Raw genomic sequence first — 15499 nt, forward strand, 5'->3', positions numbered from 1 at the left:
ATTCTAGGCCATCTGGATAACTAGAAACAAAGTTAAGAAACTTGAATACATATACATCAATAGAATGATTCCAAATAGAAACAAAAAGCAATGAACTTGTGCTTTTAATTTATAGTAGTACCCTAACATCCATCATCCCCTTTCAAAAAATCTATTTCCTTTGTTACATAAAGAGGATGTGTGACTCAGCCAAGATTTTGAATTTGAGATTTGAGTTTCAAAGCCAATAAGATACAAATTGAAACAATTAAATTCAATGAAAGATTCAAACACAGGCAATAATTTTAGCAGAATGGGATCAAAATAGAATGATGTATATTTAGAAGACATTAACTTTCAGAATGCCACTTAATTAGCCTTATGAGTTTCATTACAATAAAGTATTGAAATATTCCTTCTGCAGATATAGATAGCTTCTAAACATACAGACAGCTCCTTGTATCTTTTGCGCGGAAATTCAGAAATGTATTTACTGTATTGATTTATGTCCTACCCCACCTCACAATTATGACTCTGAGTGGCAAACATAGGTTTAAAAAAAACAATGGAATAAATTTAAAACCACTGCTGTATTCTGGACTAGTTGCGTGGGCAACTCTGTAGAGTACCACATATATACTGTATATAAAGTATATGCAGTGATCCATTGAGGAAATAATCAAGGTATGAGTGACTTTGAATAGTACCTCAAAGTCCAAGGAACAGTATAATTAATTCATAAGAGAAAGTTGCATAAAGTTTGCATCCTTTCCACTACTGCCTTCTGTTCTTCAAAGGCTCAACATCACTTGCATTGGGGATGTCTGTGGTGGGCCAAATGCTCTGTTAGAGAAAACAGGCTCCCAAGCTCCATTTTCAGCTGTGACAGCCTCCTGCAGCCTTCTGCTAGGGTTGCAGGAGGCCCTCCCGAGCTCTGTTTTTACTGGCAGAGGCACCACAGGCCAGTCCTTCACTGTTTCATTGGCAGAGGCACCCCACGGGCCAGACCCTGTCACTGGGCCTTGAGATTGACACCCCTGCATTAGAGAATCACAGATGACCATAGCTGTTCCACTATCACTACCCTAGAGATTTGGCTAATGCCACACCAGAAATCCAGACATGCACATTTCTGAACTCCCACTTGTGGCCATCCAAATTTCAGTAATTCTATACAGGCCAGTTTAGCTCTCTCGTTCCTAATTAAGTCATGGGTGAGAGAAGGTTTATTACAAGCTGACCGGACATCAAAAAGCTCCATCCCCATCATCAACCTAAAATCACCATCAAGGGGTAAATGACTTGATTCATTGGTCACTTCCGGACAGCATTTAATGGTTTCATGTTAACAACTCTTCCCCAATCAAAACACACACATATGTATACACACACACACACACACACACACACACACACACACATCCTCCCATCCACTTTGACTGATCAACTAGGGGTTCAACTTCCCCAATCTTCCTAGCTGGAAAACCTAAGGCTGGCCACTCCTCTGTATATCAATTCTCATCCAGCGGGTAGATTACTAGAGCCAGTCACAGCCTCTTCCTCCAAACCCAATGCAACCTTATCATTCCAATGATGAAAAGTCTGTCCACCATTATACTTAAAATAGAAGAGAATATCTGCAGCTCAGGGTTAAACCGTGGAGTTCCTGGTGCTCTCTGAGCTGTCAACATCATCAACATCATCATTACTGATGATGTTACCCTGTTGGGTAATGAAACATCTGCAAGTAAACAACCAAGTTCAGAGAACACCAAGAACTCTACATCACACTGTCCTTTAAGCTAAAGACAATACATTAGGCATTGATTTGATTGGTTGAATTGGATGCTTTTCTGGACAATGGGTTTATTGGCAGAACTCATTGGCAAATTTAGTCATCTGGAAATGATACATTATGTGCTACTTATGCAATAATTTGTGAGGGAAATAGTTATTTATTTTATTTATTTAGAAATTTTATTTGCCACTCATCTTATATCCAACAACTCTAGATGGCTTTTATTATTAGGAAGTATCTGTTATCTGTCCTGAGTGTTTAATACACTATGATACCAAGAAATAGTCTATATCAGTGATGGCGAACCTTTTTTGGCTCACGTGCCATAAGTGGGGGGAGCACAGGGGGGTAGTGTGCGGGCATGCCATAACCCATAATGCAATGTATGACCCCCCCAGTGCACATGCACGCACTACAGACACGACCCCCCATTTTTTGCATGCTTTTTTTGCCCTCCCCAGGCTCCAGAGGCTTTATAGGAGCCTCGGGATGGCAAAAACAGCCTCCCCCCCCCCCCAGAAGCCCTCCGGAGGCTTCAGGAACCTTCAGGACGCTTTCCGGAAGCCTCCAGAGCAGTCAAAATGAACCTCCGAGCAAACCGGAAGTCCGTTCCTGAATTTCCGGTTTGCCCGTAGGGCCGGTTTTTTGTGCTCCTGAGGCTTCAGGGAAGCTCATGAAGCCTCTGGAGGGCCTCCGGGGGGGAGGCTCTTTTTGCCCTCCCCAGGCTCCTATAAAGCCTCTGGAGCCTGGGGAGGGCGAAAAATGGCTTTAAAAAAGGGTGAACTCAGCTGGCCAGCACGCACATGCGCGCTGGCCAGCTGACAGAGCAGCGCCTTGCATGCCCTGACAAATGGCTCTGTGTGACACCTGTGGCATGCGTGCCATAGGTTCGCCATCACTGCTCTATATGCACACAATTGTTTAATAGCAAACACTCGATTAGTTTTTCTCACAACTGAGACAGATTAGATCAGGGGTCCCCAACCCCTGGGCTATGGCCAATGGTGGGTTTCAAATAATTCCACCACTGGTTCACCAAACATTTGAGCGTGCGGGCATGCACAGCTTCCATGCATGCGTGCACAGCTGGTGGTGTGATTTGCGGTTCTCCGAACTGCACCGAATCATTACTACCAGTTCGATAGAATTGGTCAAAACCGGCTGAATACCACATCTGGCTGTGGCCTGTTGGGAACTGGGCCACTGAAGTGGTGGATGAATGCAAGAAGCTTCATTTGTGCATATGCAGGATGTAGGTTGCACATGTCAAACCATTTCCATACGGAAACCGCCAAAGCTGCTGGCGTCGGTCTGCAGAACCAAAAAGGTTGGGGACTCCTGGATTAATAAGGACTCTATTATAGCATAGGCAAATAGTTTGAGAGGTAAGAAAAAATAAAATATCTGAATTTGAGGAAAGTTAGAAGAACAGAGAAGAAAGTGGGAAAAAACAAAATTTAAAAGTGCAGCTGAATAAATCTGAAAATATCTTTTTACTTCCAAGCAAACCTACTTAAATAAACATATTTTGTCAGAGGAGTGGGACAAAAACACCAGAATAGGCCTCCCCAACCACTCGGATAGGCAGATTTTGTGCTTTTATAACATTCATTGGCTAGTTATGTTAATATATAAGAGCCCATCACATCACTCAATTTGCTCCTTTAGGTTTCATCATATATGGAAGAAAGGATACAGCATTGTTTCAGACCTATGAAAGCCAGAAGCACCAAAAACAGCATTAAAAACCACTCAAGGCACATGATTCAATTCAACACTTCAGACTGCCCCATGAATTCACTTTGAGGCATCAAAGTGAATCACCCTTTCAAGGCTTCACAAAGTCTTTGAAAGGACATCTGGAAGCTTTGTTGCTAATAAAATTTACTGATGAGCAATAAAGTTGGCTCAAAATATATCAAAATATGTATACTCAGCTAAGAAGAATCAGAAGCAAGGGATTAAGAGAACCTGCACACTCTTGAGTTTCTCAATATTTATATTATTGTGCACAACTGGCCCAGAAGTTAATAAAGACCGGCCAGAAGTAAGTGGAATCATCAGTGTAGTGGAATTGTTAGCTATTGCGATTGTAAGCTTATGCAGGAAAGTAACCTTGTAGACAGAAAATAAATAATTGTAATAGAAGAGAAGAGAATACATGTAGCTCAGGACTGAACTGCAGAGTCCTTGGTGGTCTCTGAGCTTGGCTGTTTGCTTGAAGACATTTCATTAATATATCAGTTCAGACCATCATTTTTAAGGCGCTCCATGGCACAGGACCTAGTTATTTGCGGGATCGTATCCTGCCCCATACATCCCTTCAGCCGATTCGCTCACACAGAGAGGGACTCCTCCGGGTGCCGTCCACTAGGCTGTGCCAGCGGGCGACGCCTAGGGGAAGGGCCTTCTCTGTGATGGGCCCGACCCTCTGGAATGACCTTCCCCCCGACATTAGAATGACTACGGATCTCAGCTCCTTCCGTCAGAAACTTAAAACCCACCTATTCCAGCTAGCCGGCTTGGCCTAATTCCATCTTTCCCACCTCAGTTTTATTTCTAAATTTTTAGGATTGGTTTTAGGGTCTGTTTTTAATTTTTATAAATTCGTACAGGGGTTGTTTAATTTGATTTTTATCTATGTATATGATTGTTTGTATGTTTTTAAATTTATTCCTGTACACCGCCCCGAGTCCCTCCTGGGAGAGGGGGCGGTCTAGAAATTTAATAAATTATTATTATTATTATTATTATTATTATTATTATTATTATTATTATTATTATTCAAATAAATGTTTCTATCTGGCCATTTTCTTTATATCTACTTGTAGGGATCTATTGTACTACAGCATCTGTTTTCTTTTGATACATAATTTAGGTAAATATTTTCTACATGAGATATTCTGTCTTTCAGCATTCAGGGATATTTAATTACTCTTCAATATCCATTCTCCTTAATCTTGGTTTTTTAACATTTTTCCTTGGACTTGTTTTATATGAAAACATAATATTCTTCTGAAATGAGTTGTTTATGGGGCACAAAAATGCCAGCCTCCCCCCCCCCATCACCAAAAGACCAGCATACCCACAACAAGAGAAGTGCTTCTACTTTGAACCCAGTGACAGTGGTGGGGAGAAAACAAAGTGAACGCAGACAGTTTTCCAACTCAACATTCTGAGCCAGCAAACATTTGGCTGGATTTATTAAGTGTTAGACAGATGAAAGATAAATAACGTCTGATCTTACTGTGCAGAGAGAGGGGAGGTGTAATTACAAAGAAATGCAGACGGCTTAAAGTGGAAGTCAAACTGTTCCAAGGAAACGCTATTTTGAGTGTTACAGAACAAACAGGATTGCACTCTGAAGCTGCTTTTAGCGCAGTGAACGAGGGATGATTCTAACATCCTCCTTAACCTATGGTTGAAGATTCTTAGCAAACCCTATGTCAGGGGTGTCCAAACTTGGGAACTTTAAGACTTGTGGACTTCAATTCCCAGAATTCCCCAGCCAGTTCCCAAGTTTGGACACCCCTGCCCTATGTAGAAGACATGTCCTTAGGATGCAGCTTTTCACCTCATCTCTTACCCACAACCAAGGAGTTCCTATTCAGCTTTAGGTGTTCTGGTTTTAAAGTTCTTTTTTTTTTCTAATGTTTTCTTCAAACAAGCTTGCCATATACAGGTAGTCCTCGACTTAGGGCCACAATTGAGCTTTAATGGCAACTGCTAGCACTTTGAATTGAACCCAGAAACACTGGCAACCAATGCTGCTCACACAGTAGGGGTATTGCATATATCAAATATTCACACCATTTACTATCCCTGAGGCCTCATTGTGCACCAGTTGAAGCTTCTGAATTCTCTTCAAGGGCAGCCCTATGTAGACCGCATGGCAGTAATCCAAGCAAGAGGTCACAAGGTCACAATATATGTTGTGTTTCTGGGAAATACATCTGGGCACTGCAAGCCATAGTTACTTATCGCTAGCAGGGACGTGCGGTCAGGGGAGGCAGGGGAGGCAAAGCCTCACCTCTCATCATCAAATAATAATATATAATAATAATATCCACGAGGGTCCACGAGGGAGTTTCATATATATAAGAGGAAGAGGAGGGAGGAGGAGGAGCACGCGCGGGGCGGTGCCAGCTGGGCAACCGGCGGAGGCAGAAGGGTTCTCGGAAGCGGCAATAACCTTTCTGCCTCCCCTGTACTTTGCACGCTCCTCGCGACTGCAATAGACGTCCAGAAGTGGCAGGGGTTTGATGATGTCACCGCAGCTGCCATGCGCAGATGGACGGAGGTAGCCAGAGTGGCGCCGAGGCAGTCCGGCGGACGAGCGACCAAAGATTAGGCTGCCTGATCCTCCATCGCTCGCTCGCTCGCTCACTCTTTTGTCCGCCCGGGCCCCTCGGTGCCACTCTGGTTACCTCCATCCGGCCGCGCCCAGCAGCGATGCCGGCGATGTCATCAAGACGAAATGGCTTGGAGGCGAAGTGCTTTTCAGTGCTTTTCTGTGCGTCTGGCGTTTAGGTAGATAGCTGGATGTCCTAAATGCCAGACGCACAGAAAAGCACTGAAAAGCAGCTGCTGTTGGGGATCGCGGAGCGCAAGCCGGCGGAGCGCGCTCAGGAAGGCGGGAATGGGATCACATGTGCTGGAGGCGTGGTCCCATTCCCCGCCTTCCTGATGACATCACCAGCCTCACCAGCCATAAACCTCACCGCACATCACTGATCGCTAGCATGGCCTCTCCCTTGTAGCACTTACAAATTTGGGATACTTGAGAGCCAGTGAGAAAATTGAGAAAAGTTCTATTAAGTTTTTCCCTTCCAGCATGATTGACGAGAGGTACAGAGGATGAGCATTGTAATGGGCAGAAGAGAATGCTCCTATGATCTTTGCAACCCCTCTGTGGTGGCTGTGACCTGAAATTTCAATTACTTCCAAGTTTTGGAAGATTAGAAAAGCTGACTCTGAAAGCAGCTTGGCTGAGAAGGTTGCAGTGTGGATCTGTGGATGGCTTTGGGGTAAAGCGGAAATGAGCTCTCTCAATATGCCATCTGACTTCTCTCCCATTTCTCCCCCACCCATTCTTTGCAGATGGATTATTTCTGGATCTAGATTTACCTGTTTTCCAGAAGACTGGAGTTCTGCTTTCAGAAATATTCTGAGGGACAGTTTATTGAGGCAGAACACTGACAGCTACCTGTCACTTGAGCAACTTGAAAAATGGCTAAAGTATCTATTGCTAGTAGCCAATCTATATTGCTTAAGCCCACCCACACATTAAAAAGTGTTACTAGCCAGAAAGGTGTTTTTCTCACCAAGTGGTAATGCTGGGTGGGACGATGCACAAAACCAGGGGAATCAGCCAATCGCTGTTCTTTGTTTGATCTGCAGTAAATCTGATAAGAACAGTACCACTCACAAGACTTGGTCATAAAGAAGATGATCTTGACCATTAGGGCAATGCACATTATGCCAGCTTAAGGCACATTATGCCTGTTCAAGGACTAGAAAAATGCACATTATTATGGCTGTAAGGTCTGAATTGTTCAGCCATCTAGCTCAATATCTCAACTTTGTTCTGTTTATGGGGTCCATAATGGGTTGCACCAGGAAAACATGGCCTAATGACCCCTAGAAGTCCTCAATTTTGTTTGTGTATATAAAGAGAAAAGCTTTTTACAAAGCTTTTAGAGATAAACATCTCAGTTGTTACTGAGGACGAGGCCCAACAATGTACAATCTTTTCAGGAAGGATGTCCCCAAATAAACAGGAAAGATACAGTTTTTCATCTAAGAAGTTAGATCAAGAATGAATGTCATAGGTAGATTCACAGAGTAATACAGATTTCTTTTTCTGAAATTTATTCCTCAGTTCAAAAAGCAGGAATATACGAATTAGGTTCAGTACTTAGGACAGACCAAGTAGCTATTCAATAGTTAGTGGTGTCATGGTTAGAAGCAATGGTAAAGCAAGATATGGATTTAAAACCAGTAATATTTGGTTGGGCATTTCAAGGGGAATACAATACATATTTAATTTTACACATGTTAACAGCTGCTGGAATTGTGTTTGCACAACAGTGGAAAAGCAAAGATATGAAAATGAACAAATATTAGAATGTGCAAGAATGAATAAATTGACAATTAAAATCAAGAAGGCTTCAAATACTTTTTCACGTGAGATTTGTTTTATCAATTGCTAACAGAAACAGAAATTAGAAATCTAAAAGTATGAAAGAAAACACCAATTATGTAAGGAAAGATCACTAAAATGCATAAGGAAATATTATTAGTACTTGATCATTATTAATGTGTAGATAACTGTGGGACATTACACACACACACACACACAAACTATGACAGTGCCAGGAAAACACCAAAAATAACAATTTCCCCCCAAAAGACTGCAGACGAAACCAGTTTTTTCCCCTAAGGACAGGAAAGACAAAACCACTGGAATAAAAGCCATCAAGGCATTGTGGGAAATTATAAAGGACAGTGCCAGGAAGCTCACAGAACCAGCAACCACCTCACAATTACCTAAACAACCACAGAAACACACAAAATCTGGCAAAGCTGCCTTGCACCAACCTGGCCTGCCCATAGAAAAGCAGCCACTTTGAGACACATAAACTATGCACCAACCTGCACACTTAAAAGCAACATATTGCATCACAAATAAAAAATTTGCAAAAAGGAATAACATTTCTTGTAATGAACATATTCTATAAAGAATAAATAAATAAAATTCCCTAAAAATAATTTTTAAAAAAGATATTCTATAAATAATTTTAAAAAATCCATAAAAACCATTTAAAAATATTCCACACACAATAATTTAAAATAAAACCAATTAAAAAAGTATTCCACACACAATAATTTAAAATAAACCATTTTTAAAAATTCTATACTCAATACTTTTAAATAAAATGATTTTAAAAAATTCTATACACAGTACATTTAAAAGTATTAAGTATAGAATTTTTAAAAATGGTTTATTTTAATTTATTGTTGATAGAATCTTTTTTTTAAATTGTCTTAGACTATTTAAAAAACGATTCTCTAACAATAAATTAAAATAAACCATTTAAAAAAATTCTATGCTCAATACCTTTAAATAAAACAATTTTAAAAAATTCTATACACAATAAATAAAATATTCTTTAAAAAAACATTAAAAGCATAAAAGAAAAAAAAACCGGGTCACTTACCAGCAGGCAGAATCAGCAGCTCTCCGATGCGATGGATGCAGCAGGGAGCAGGCAGGCAACGAGGCAGCAGGTAAGCTGGACTGAAGGGACAAGGGACAACCAGGTCAGGTAGGCCCACCGCCTAGCAGGCTTGGCCAGCCAGGTGAGGCTGGGGACTGGGGGGGCAGGGAGCTAGCAGGAAACCCCCTTTCATCCACACGGTGTACGCCAGCTTGTGGCTTTAGTGAGGAAAGGTCTGAAGGCCTTCCCTCGTGAAAGCCACGAGCTAGCATACGCTAGTCTCCCACTGCTGCCGCTGCCCACCCCCTTTTGTCTATGCAGCGTACGCCAGCCTCCCATCCCACCACCACCACCGCCCACCCACTTTCTGCTGTGGGCTGGCATGCACTAGCTTCCCACCCCCGCCACCGTGCCCCTTTCACCACACAGCATATGCCAGCTTGTGGCTTTCGTGAGGGAAGACCTTGTGAAAGCCATGAGCTGGCGTACGCTAGCCTCCCGCTGCTGCCGCCGCGCCCCCCCCTCACGCTTAGTTGCTTACCTGAGGGAAGCAGCAAGCTGCTGGAAGGTGAAGCAAAGCAAAGTGAAGGGAGGACCTGATCAGCAAGCACAATGCGACAGCTGCTCAGGATGTTGGCCGTTGGCGCCGCACTTTTAAACGGGTGTTAGAGGCAGGCGGGTTGACTCCAGCCCGCTCACTGATTGGCTGGACTCCAGCCAATCAGTGAGCGGCAGTCTGGGCTAATTTAATGCAGATGGGCAGTGGAGCGAGTGAGCTGCGACAGAATGGGCGGGGCGAGTGAGCAACAGGGCCAGGGCAGGCATTCCAGAACTTACTTCCGGGTCCACCAGTGGAACCTCTTCTAACCGGTACGGTAGATTTGACGAACCTCTTCTACCAAACCAGTTAGAACCAGCAGGAACCCACCTCTGGTATAGGGTGTCCTATCTCAGCAGGGAGTTGGACTAGAAGACAACCAAGGTCCCTTCTAACCCTGTTATTTGGTTATTCTGTTTAAGCAAATTTTGTTTCTCCCATTGACTTTGCTTGTTAGGATACTGCAGTGATCATAAGTCACTTTTTCAGTCCTTCAAAAGATCAAATGGTTGTGGAATTAATGATCATAATACAAGGAGTTCCTATAAAAAAGAATACAAATAGGGCATCCAGATAAGACATAGGTACATGATCCAAAAAACATCAAAGAAAATTTTAAAATACCTATGACATTTTCAGATTTCGACTGATCTAAGTGGATTCATATTCTTTCAAATTGAACTTTGAATCAATGAATTAACCCACAGAATCTTTCTGGGATATGTAGGAGAATTCCCAGATATTGATAGCATTTCCACAATCATTTGAGGGGTTAATTCAACCTATGCAAGTTTTCTGCATTTGTCAACAGAACAGAATCAAATGAAAAATTGATTCTTTGCTCTATTTTTGACATATGTTTTACTCTGGTTTATATGGATATGGTAAGTTTTTGCTTTTTATATAGCAAGCTAAATTAGGCTCAGGTTGAGTAGTTTATGAACTAACTTGTTGAGGAAACCAGTTATTATCTTAGATGTAGGGATCAGATCATTATATTAAGCCATAAAAACTTTTATTTCTTTAGTACAGAATGCTCTGTCAATGCAGTCATTTTATTATGCAGATATTGTTTTTTCTGCCACTTTCTACTTCTGATCATGATAGATAGGTGTGTAGATTAAATGGGGAACACTCTCAAACTAGTGTAGGAGTCAGTTCTATGTGCTTTGGGACAGACTGACCAAGCATTAGCCTGAAGTGGAAAAGAAAGATCAAGATCATATGCTTGTAGAAACAACACAGCAGATATACTTACCCACCCTGGATTTATGAATGGGTAGGCAGATGCCACTTCCCCATTGTGACTCTTTCTCACAGTGTATATTTGGGTCAATTTACAAGAAAAGGATAGCAAACAGGAAGACAACAGGAAGGAGGGAAATTCCACTAAATAGCCTCTGGCCCCTTCTCCATTTTTAAGAATGGGAAGTCACTGAACTTCTCATTGGGGATTTCAGTTTCTGCTTCATGAGGAAAAAGATCCTTTTCTCTAACCTTTGCTTAATGTTAGATCTTCACAGTAACTGACAAACACACCTTGTTCCTGTTTTGTGCTACTCTTTGTATCAGAGACATGCATTTTTGTTACACTTCCTGGCAAGAAGTAGGGAATTTGGAATAAGACATTAATTTAAGAGACTACCATTGATTTGGACTTGGAGGATGAAAAAGCCTTGGCCAACAGTGTTCCTCAGGAGGAACTCTTTCTCCAGCTCATACTATACTTTCATCAGTATGTTTTGTTGACATTCGAGAGTTCATATAAAGTTAGCTAAGCCTCAGAATTATAGCTCAGCCTTCAGTTGCTATTTGAAAAAGGCCTGAGGAGAGTTTACAACTCCCATCTTATCATGGCCAGTTGCCAAGTCTACTGTTAGTCTCCATCTGTGATGGAGAAGATTTTTGGACTTCGGAGTTCAGTCAGCGATCAGAATGACTCAAGCCTTGCATTGGATGCATCATACATTCCTGCCCTTTCACCTACTGTTCACATTTGCTCTGGTTCTAACACTCCCATGAATCATCATGCCTAAGAATTGTTTTCCCATAACCTCCAAGTATATTTTAAAATAATAGATATAATCTAACTGTGAATTTGTTCCGCACTCTAACTGTACCTTCAAACAGAGGCTTGTTCCTGTGGGGTTGATAGGAATCTAAGCTCTAGAGCCTTTTCTGTTGTTTTTATTCTTTGCAGTCAAACATTTCTTTTCTGCAGACCAGTGCAGATATCTTTTCTATGAAGCTAACAAATGAGGGATTATTTTGGCAATATCAGCTAAACACTAAATAGACAAATAAACAATTACTGCACAGCTTTAGGGGCACCTACTTGCTAAGGGCTCATATCATACTAAAAAAAAAAGCAATATCTCCATGAAATATTAAATGAACATTTAAAGGCATGTTTTCCTTAAGCAAGGCAAGAGAAAAACAAGCTACTAGACTCAGCAAAGCTTTTTAAAGGGCAATATTTATTCAGCTTTCATCTGGATTCAGAGCCCATTTCTTTGAATCTCTTCCCTGTCCAGTGCTATAACTCAGGGCAATTTCAACAACAGATCTCACAGTGCTGTAAATACTTATAAAGTGGGCCTAAGCTTAGTTTTAAGCTTTATTTTGGCACATCATCAGTCTATTGCTAACCTTTTCCTAATCACTTTTCAGACAAGAAGACTTCTGTGTAAGTCAGCATGTGACAAGAATCAAACTCTAATGTAAAGACCCAGAATGGCAATAAAAATAGAGACATGGTGACCCTTGGCTAGGAAGCAATTTCTCAAGTTTATTAGCCTGATGAAAGCAGGAAGTCTATTACAAGGATGAGAAAGCCTTTGGTAACTGGACTAATGACAGCACGACCATGTGGCCTTGTTTTGTCCTGTTTTGTAACAAATTGCAGATTCATCAGAGAAATGTTCTGTTCCAACATACCCATGCCCACTATATGGGCTTTCATGTTTGCTATAAAGCATAACCAGGACTGTTGCTCTGGGATTATAAAAGTTGGAGTCTAACTCATCTGGAAAACATCAAATTGGAGGAATCTGTTCTATGCTTTTTTGATGTGTGAGGCATGTTTCCCTAAGACTTCTCTAGCTTTTAAAGATGTTAAGCTAACATATATTTGACTAATTTTGTAGGATAAGCCTGGATCATTGGGGAAGAAAAGTCAAATGGGTTTGAGGAAAGCAGACAATAATATGGATCAGAAAGAAAGAAGGTGGAGTTACCTTGTGACTTTAGAGTCATTACTATCCTTACTGGGCATTGGAGTGGGGAAGGTATTAAACAGTTCTTGTCTTTCTTCTTTATTGCAACAGGTGAAACCTATGGGCAAAGAAAATCTGTTTAATGGTACACTTTTGTGTACCATTAAACAAAGTGTGTCCTTTTGAACAAAGTGTATCCTTTGGTTTCCAGTTAATTTACGTGTTTTATTCTCATTGAGCTTCAGAATATCATCCTGAGGGATAATTGTGCCATGAGATGAAACATAAATACATAGTCAGTCAGTCAATAAATACTAACAGTTAGTATCTACATTGTCCCAAGGGGTACCTCAGAGGCAAGATTTCCTAGAGGTAAATGAGATTCCAGCAAGACAAATTGCCCCAGGTCTTTATATATCACCAGATCTCACAGTAATGAAAAGTAGGAGTAGAACTCTGGGCCAAAGTGAAGTCTATCCCCATTTCAGATGGATTTCAAAATAATTTAATGAAACCTTCAAAGATCAGTATGCTTTTATATAAAAGTGGTACATACATTTGGAGCCTCCACTAATCCTCCAGAAGTAAAATGGAAAAAAACCAAAGGAAACTGTATCATTAACATATAATTTTTGGATGAATCACAAATGAGTTTCTGTATTGTAAAGCAAAAAGATAAAGGAATCCCTGCAGATTTTATTCCGCTAGTCATTGCTGATTATAGGGGTGGTGCTCATCTCTGTTTCAAGGCCATTGAGCCATCGCTGCCCAAAGACATTTCCACAGTCGTGTGGCCAGCATGACTTCACAGTGTTCTGTTTCCTTCCCACCAAAGTGGTACCCATTTATCTACTTGGATTTGCATGCTTTCAAACTGCTAGGTTAGCAGGTGGTCTTGAACCTGGACTGTTGGATTTCCAGTCGACAAGACCAGCATCTTAACTTTTGAGCGTTGTCCCTTCCATATGGTATAAGTTGAATATTTATGTTAACAACCAAAGGTCTAACACTCAGAAATCTAGGTGAGCAAGAAAAATGATTGAAATGATGCAGACCTCTGTTTTCATTGTACCCTGTACTGATGACAGCAAAGAAAATGCCAGTCAATTCATTTAGCAGCTTTCCCTAAACTGGCATGCTCCATGTTAGGGTTCCCATCTTCCAGCCAAGGTGATCAGACTGAAAGTGTGTGTGTGTGTGTGTGTGTGTGTGTGTGTAGAGAGAGACAGAAACAGTGACAGAGACAGACAGACAGACAGACAGACATAATAAATTTTAATGTCCTGCATTTCAGCCAGCTTCTTCTGCCACTAATCTTCATGAAGTTTGGACAAACATTTTAAAAAATGAGAAATCTGGTTGGAGATGCTCTGCCCCTTTCAATTAGCACCTGTACACCAGTGGTGGTATGCTGCCAGTTCACAACAGTTTGGCAAACCAGTAGTGGCGGAGACATGAGGCTCCACCCACCCACCCACCCTGATGTCACAAAGAAACTTCTGCGCATGCGCGCTTGCTCCCCCTACCGAACTGATAGCGAAGAAAATAAAATGCCATCTCTGCTGTACTCAAGAATTTCTCATGTCCCTTTCCTCATCCCCCTGTAACATTATAATGTAAAACCACCTATCCACAAATATCCTACCGCATATTTTTCTCTGGAACTTCAAATTTGTCTTTCCCAAGTTGACTAGATTTGCTACTTTCAGCCAAAAAAAAAAAAAAAAACCCCAACACTTGCTTCTTCTGCCTGTTCTGTATTTTATAACTGAGAGCGCACCCTGGTGTACAAAACCTGCATTGTACAAAACAAATATATTGGTATTCATATTTCTGGTGCCGCTGAGGACCCACTTTTTTTATAATTGTACAAGTGTCCCTCTAAAACAAAGACTCTGTTTCAAATAAGTGAACACAACTTTTTTGCCAGGCATAGTAATAGATTCATTTTATTTTGTTTAAATTCTTCTTGGTTCTGAAAGTCATATTTTTGCAACTATAAATAAGGAATCCCTGATTATGCATTGAAATTGGATGCAACTGCTTTTTAGGGGTGTGTGTGTAAAATGACATATTTTCAAAGGGAGCATGAAAGTCTATTGCATTATTAAGGTCAGAAAGTCACAAAACAGAGTGTATGCAAATTATAAAAGCATGCCTGTTTAATACATATTCACACATATCAGTTTTCCTTCCCAGAAGCTTAAAAATTTAGATGATTTGGTGATCATTTTTAGCAAAGAAATGTGATTTGTAAAATGTGCAGTAATGGTCACTCATATTTTTTTTCTTTTATATTGAGCCTGGCCTCGCTTGGGTCAGACTATGGTGACACCATTACTGTTAAAAACACCAACATCTTCCAAATAGACAGCATCAGGTCCTGACCTTCTTCTTTAAGCCAGGAACGCTCTTCAGTTTAAGTAAATACAGAGTCCCCTTTAATTCAAAATTGATTCCAGCAATTTAACAGATGAGTTGAGACCATTTTCTTGATTGTAGCAGTCCGCCATTACCTTCTTCCATTATGTGTTTTAAATTAATTATTTCTTAATCGAGCTAGCAGTTCCGGAGTCCTCTATCCAAGCAGCAATGAAGTTCACTGCTGTTTAGCTTACAAACCCAGAGGTCATCCAGACGCTACCCGTCATCTTTCATGTAGTGTAATTCTAATTTTTTTTGGGGGGGG

This window comes from Natrix helvetica, assembly GCF_964273705.1.
Source record: "Natrix helvetica genome assembly, chromosome: 3".
In the NCBI taxonomy this organism is placed as follows: Eukaryota; Metazoa; Chordata; class Lepidosauria; order Squamata; family Natricidae; genus Natrix; species Natrix helvetica.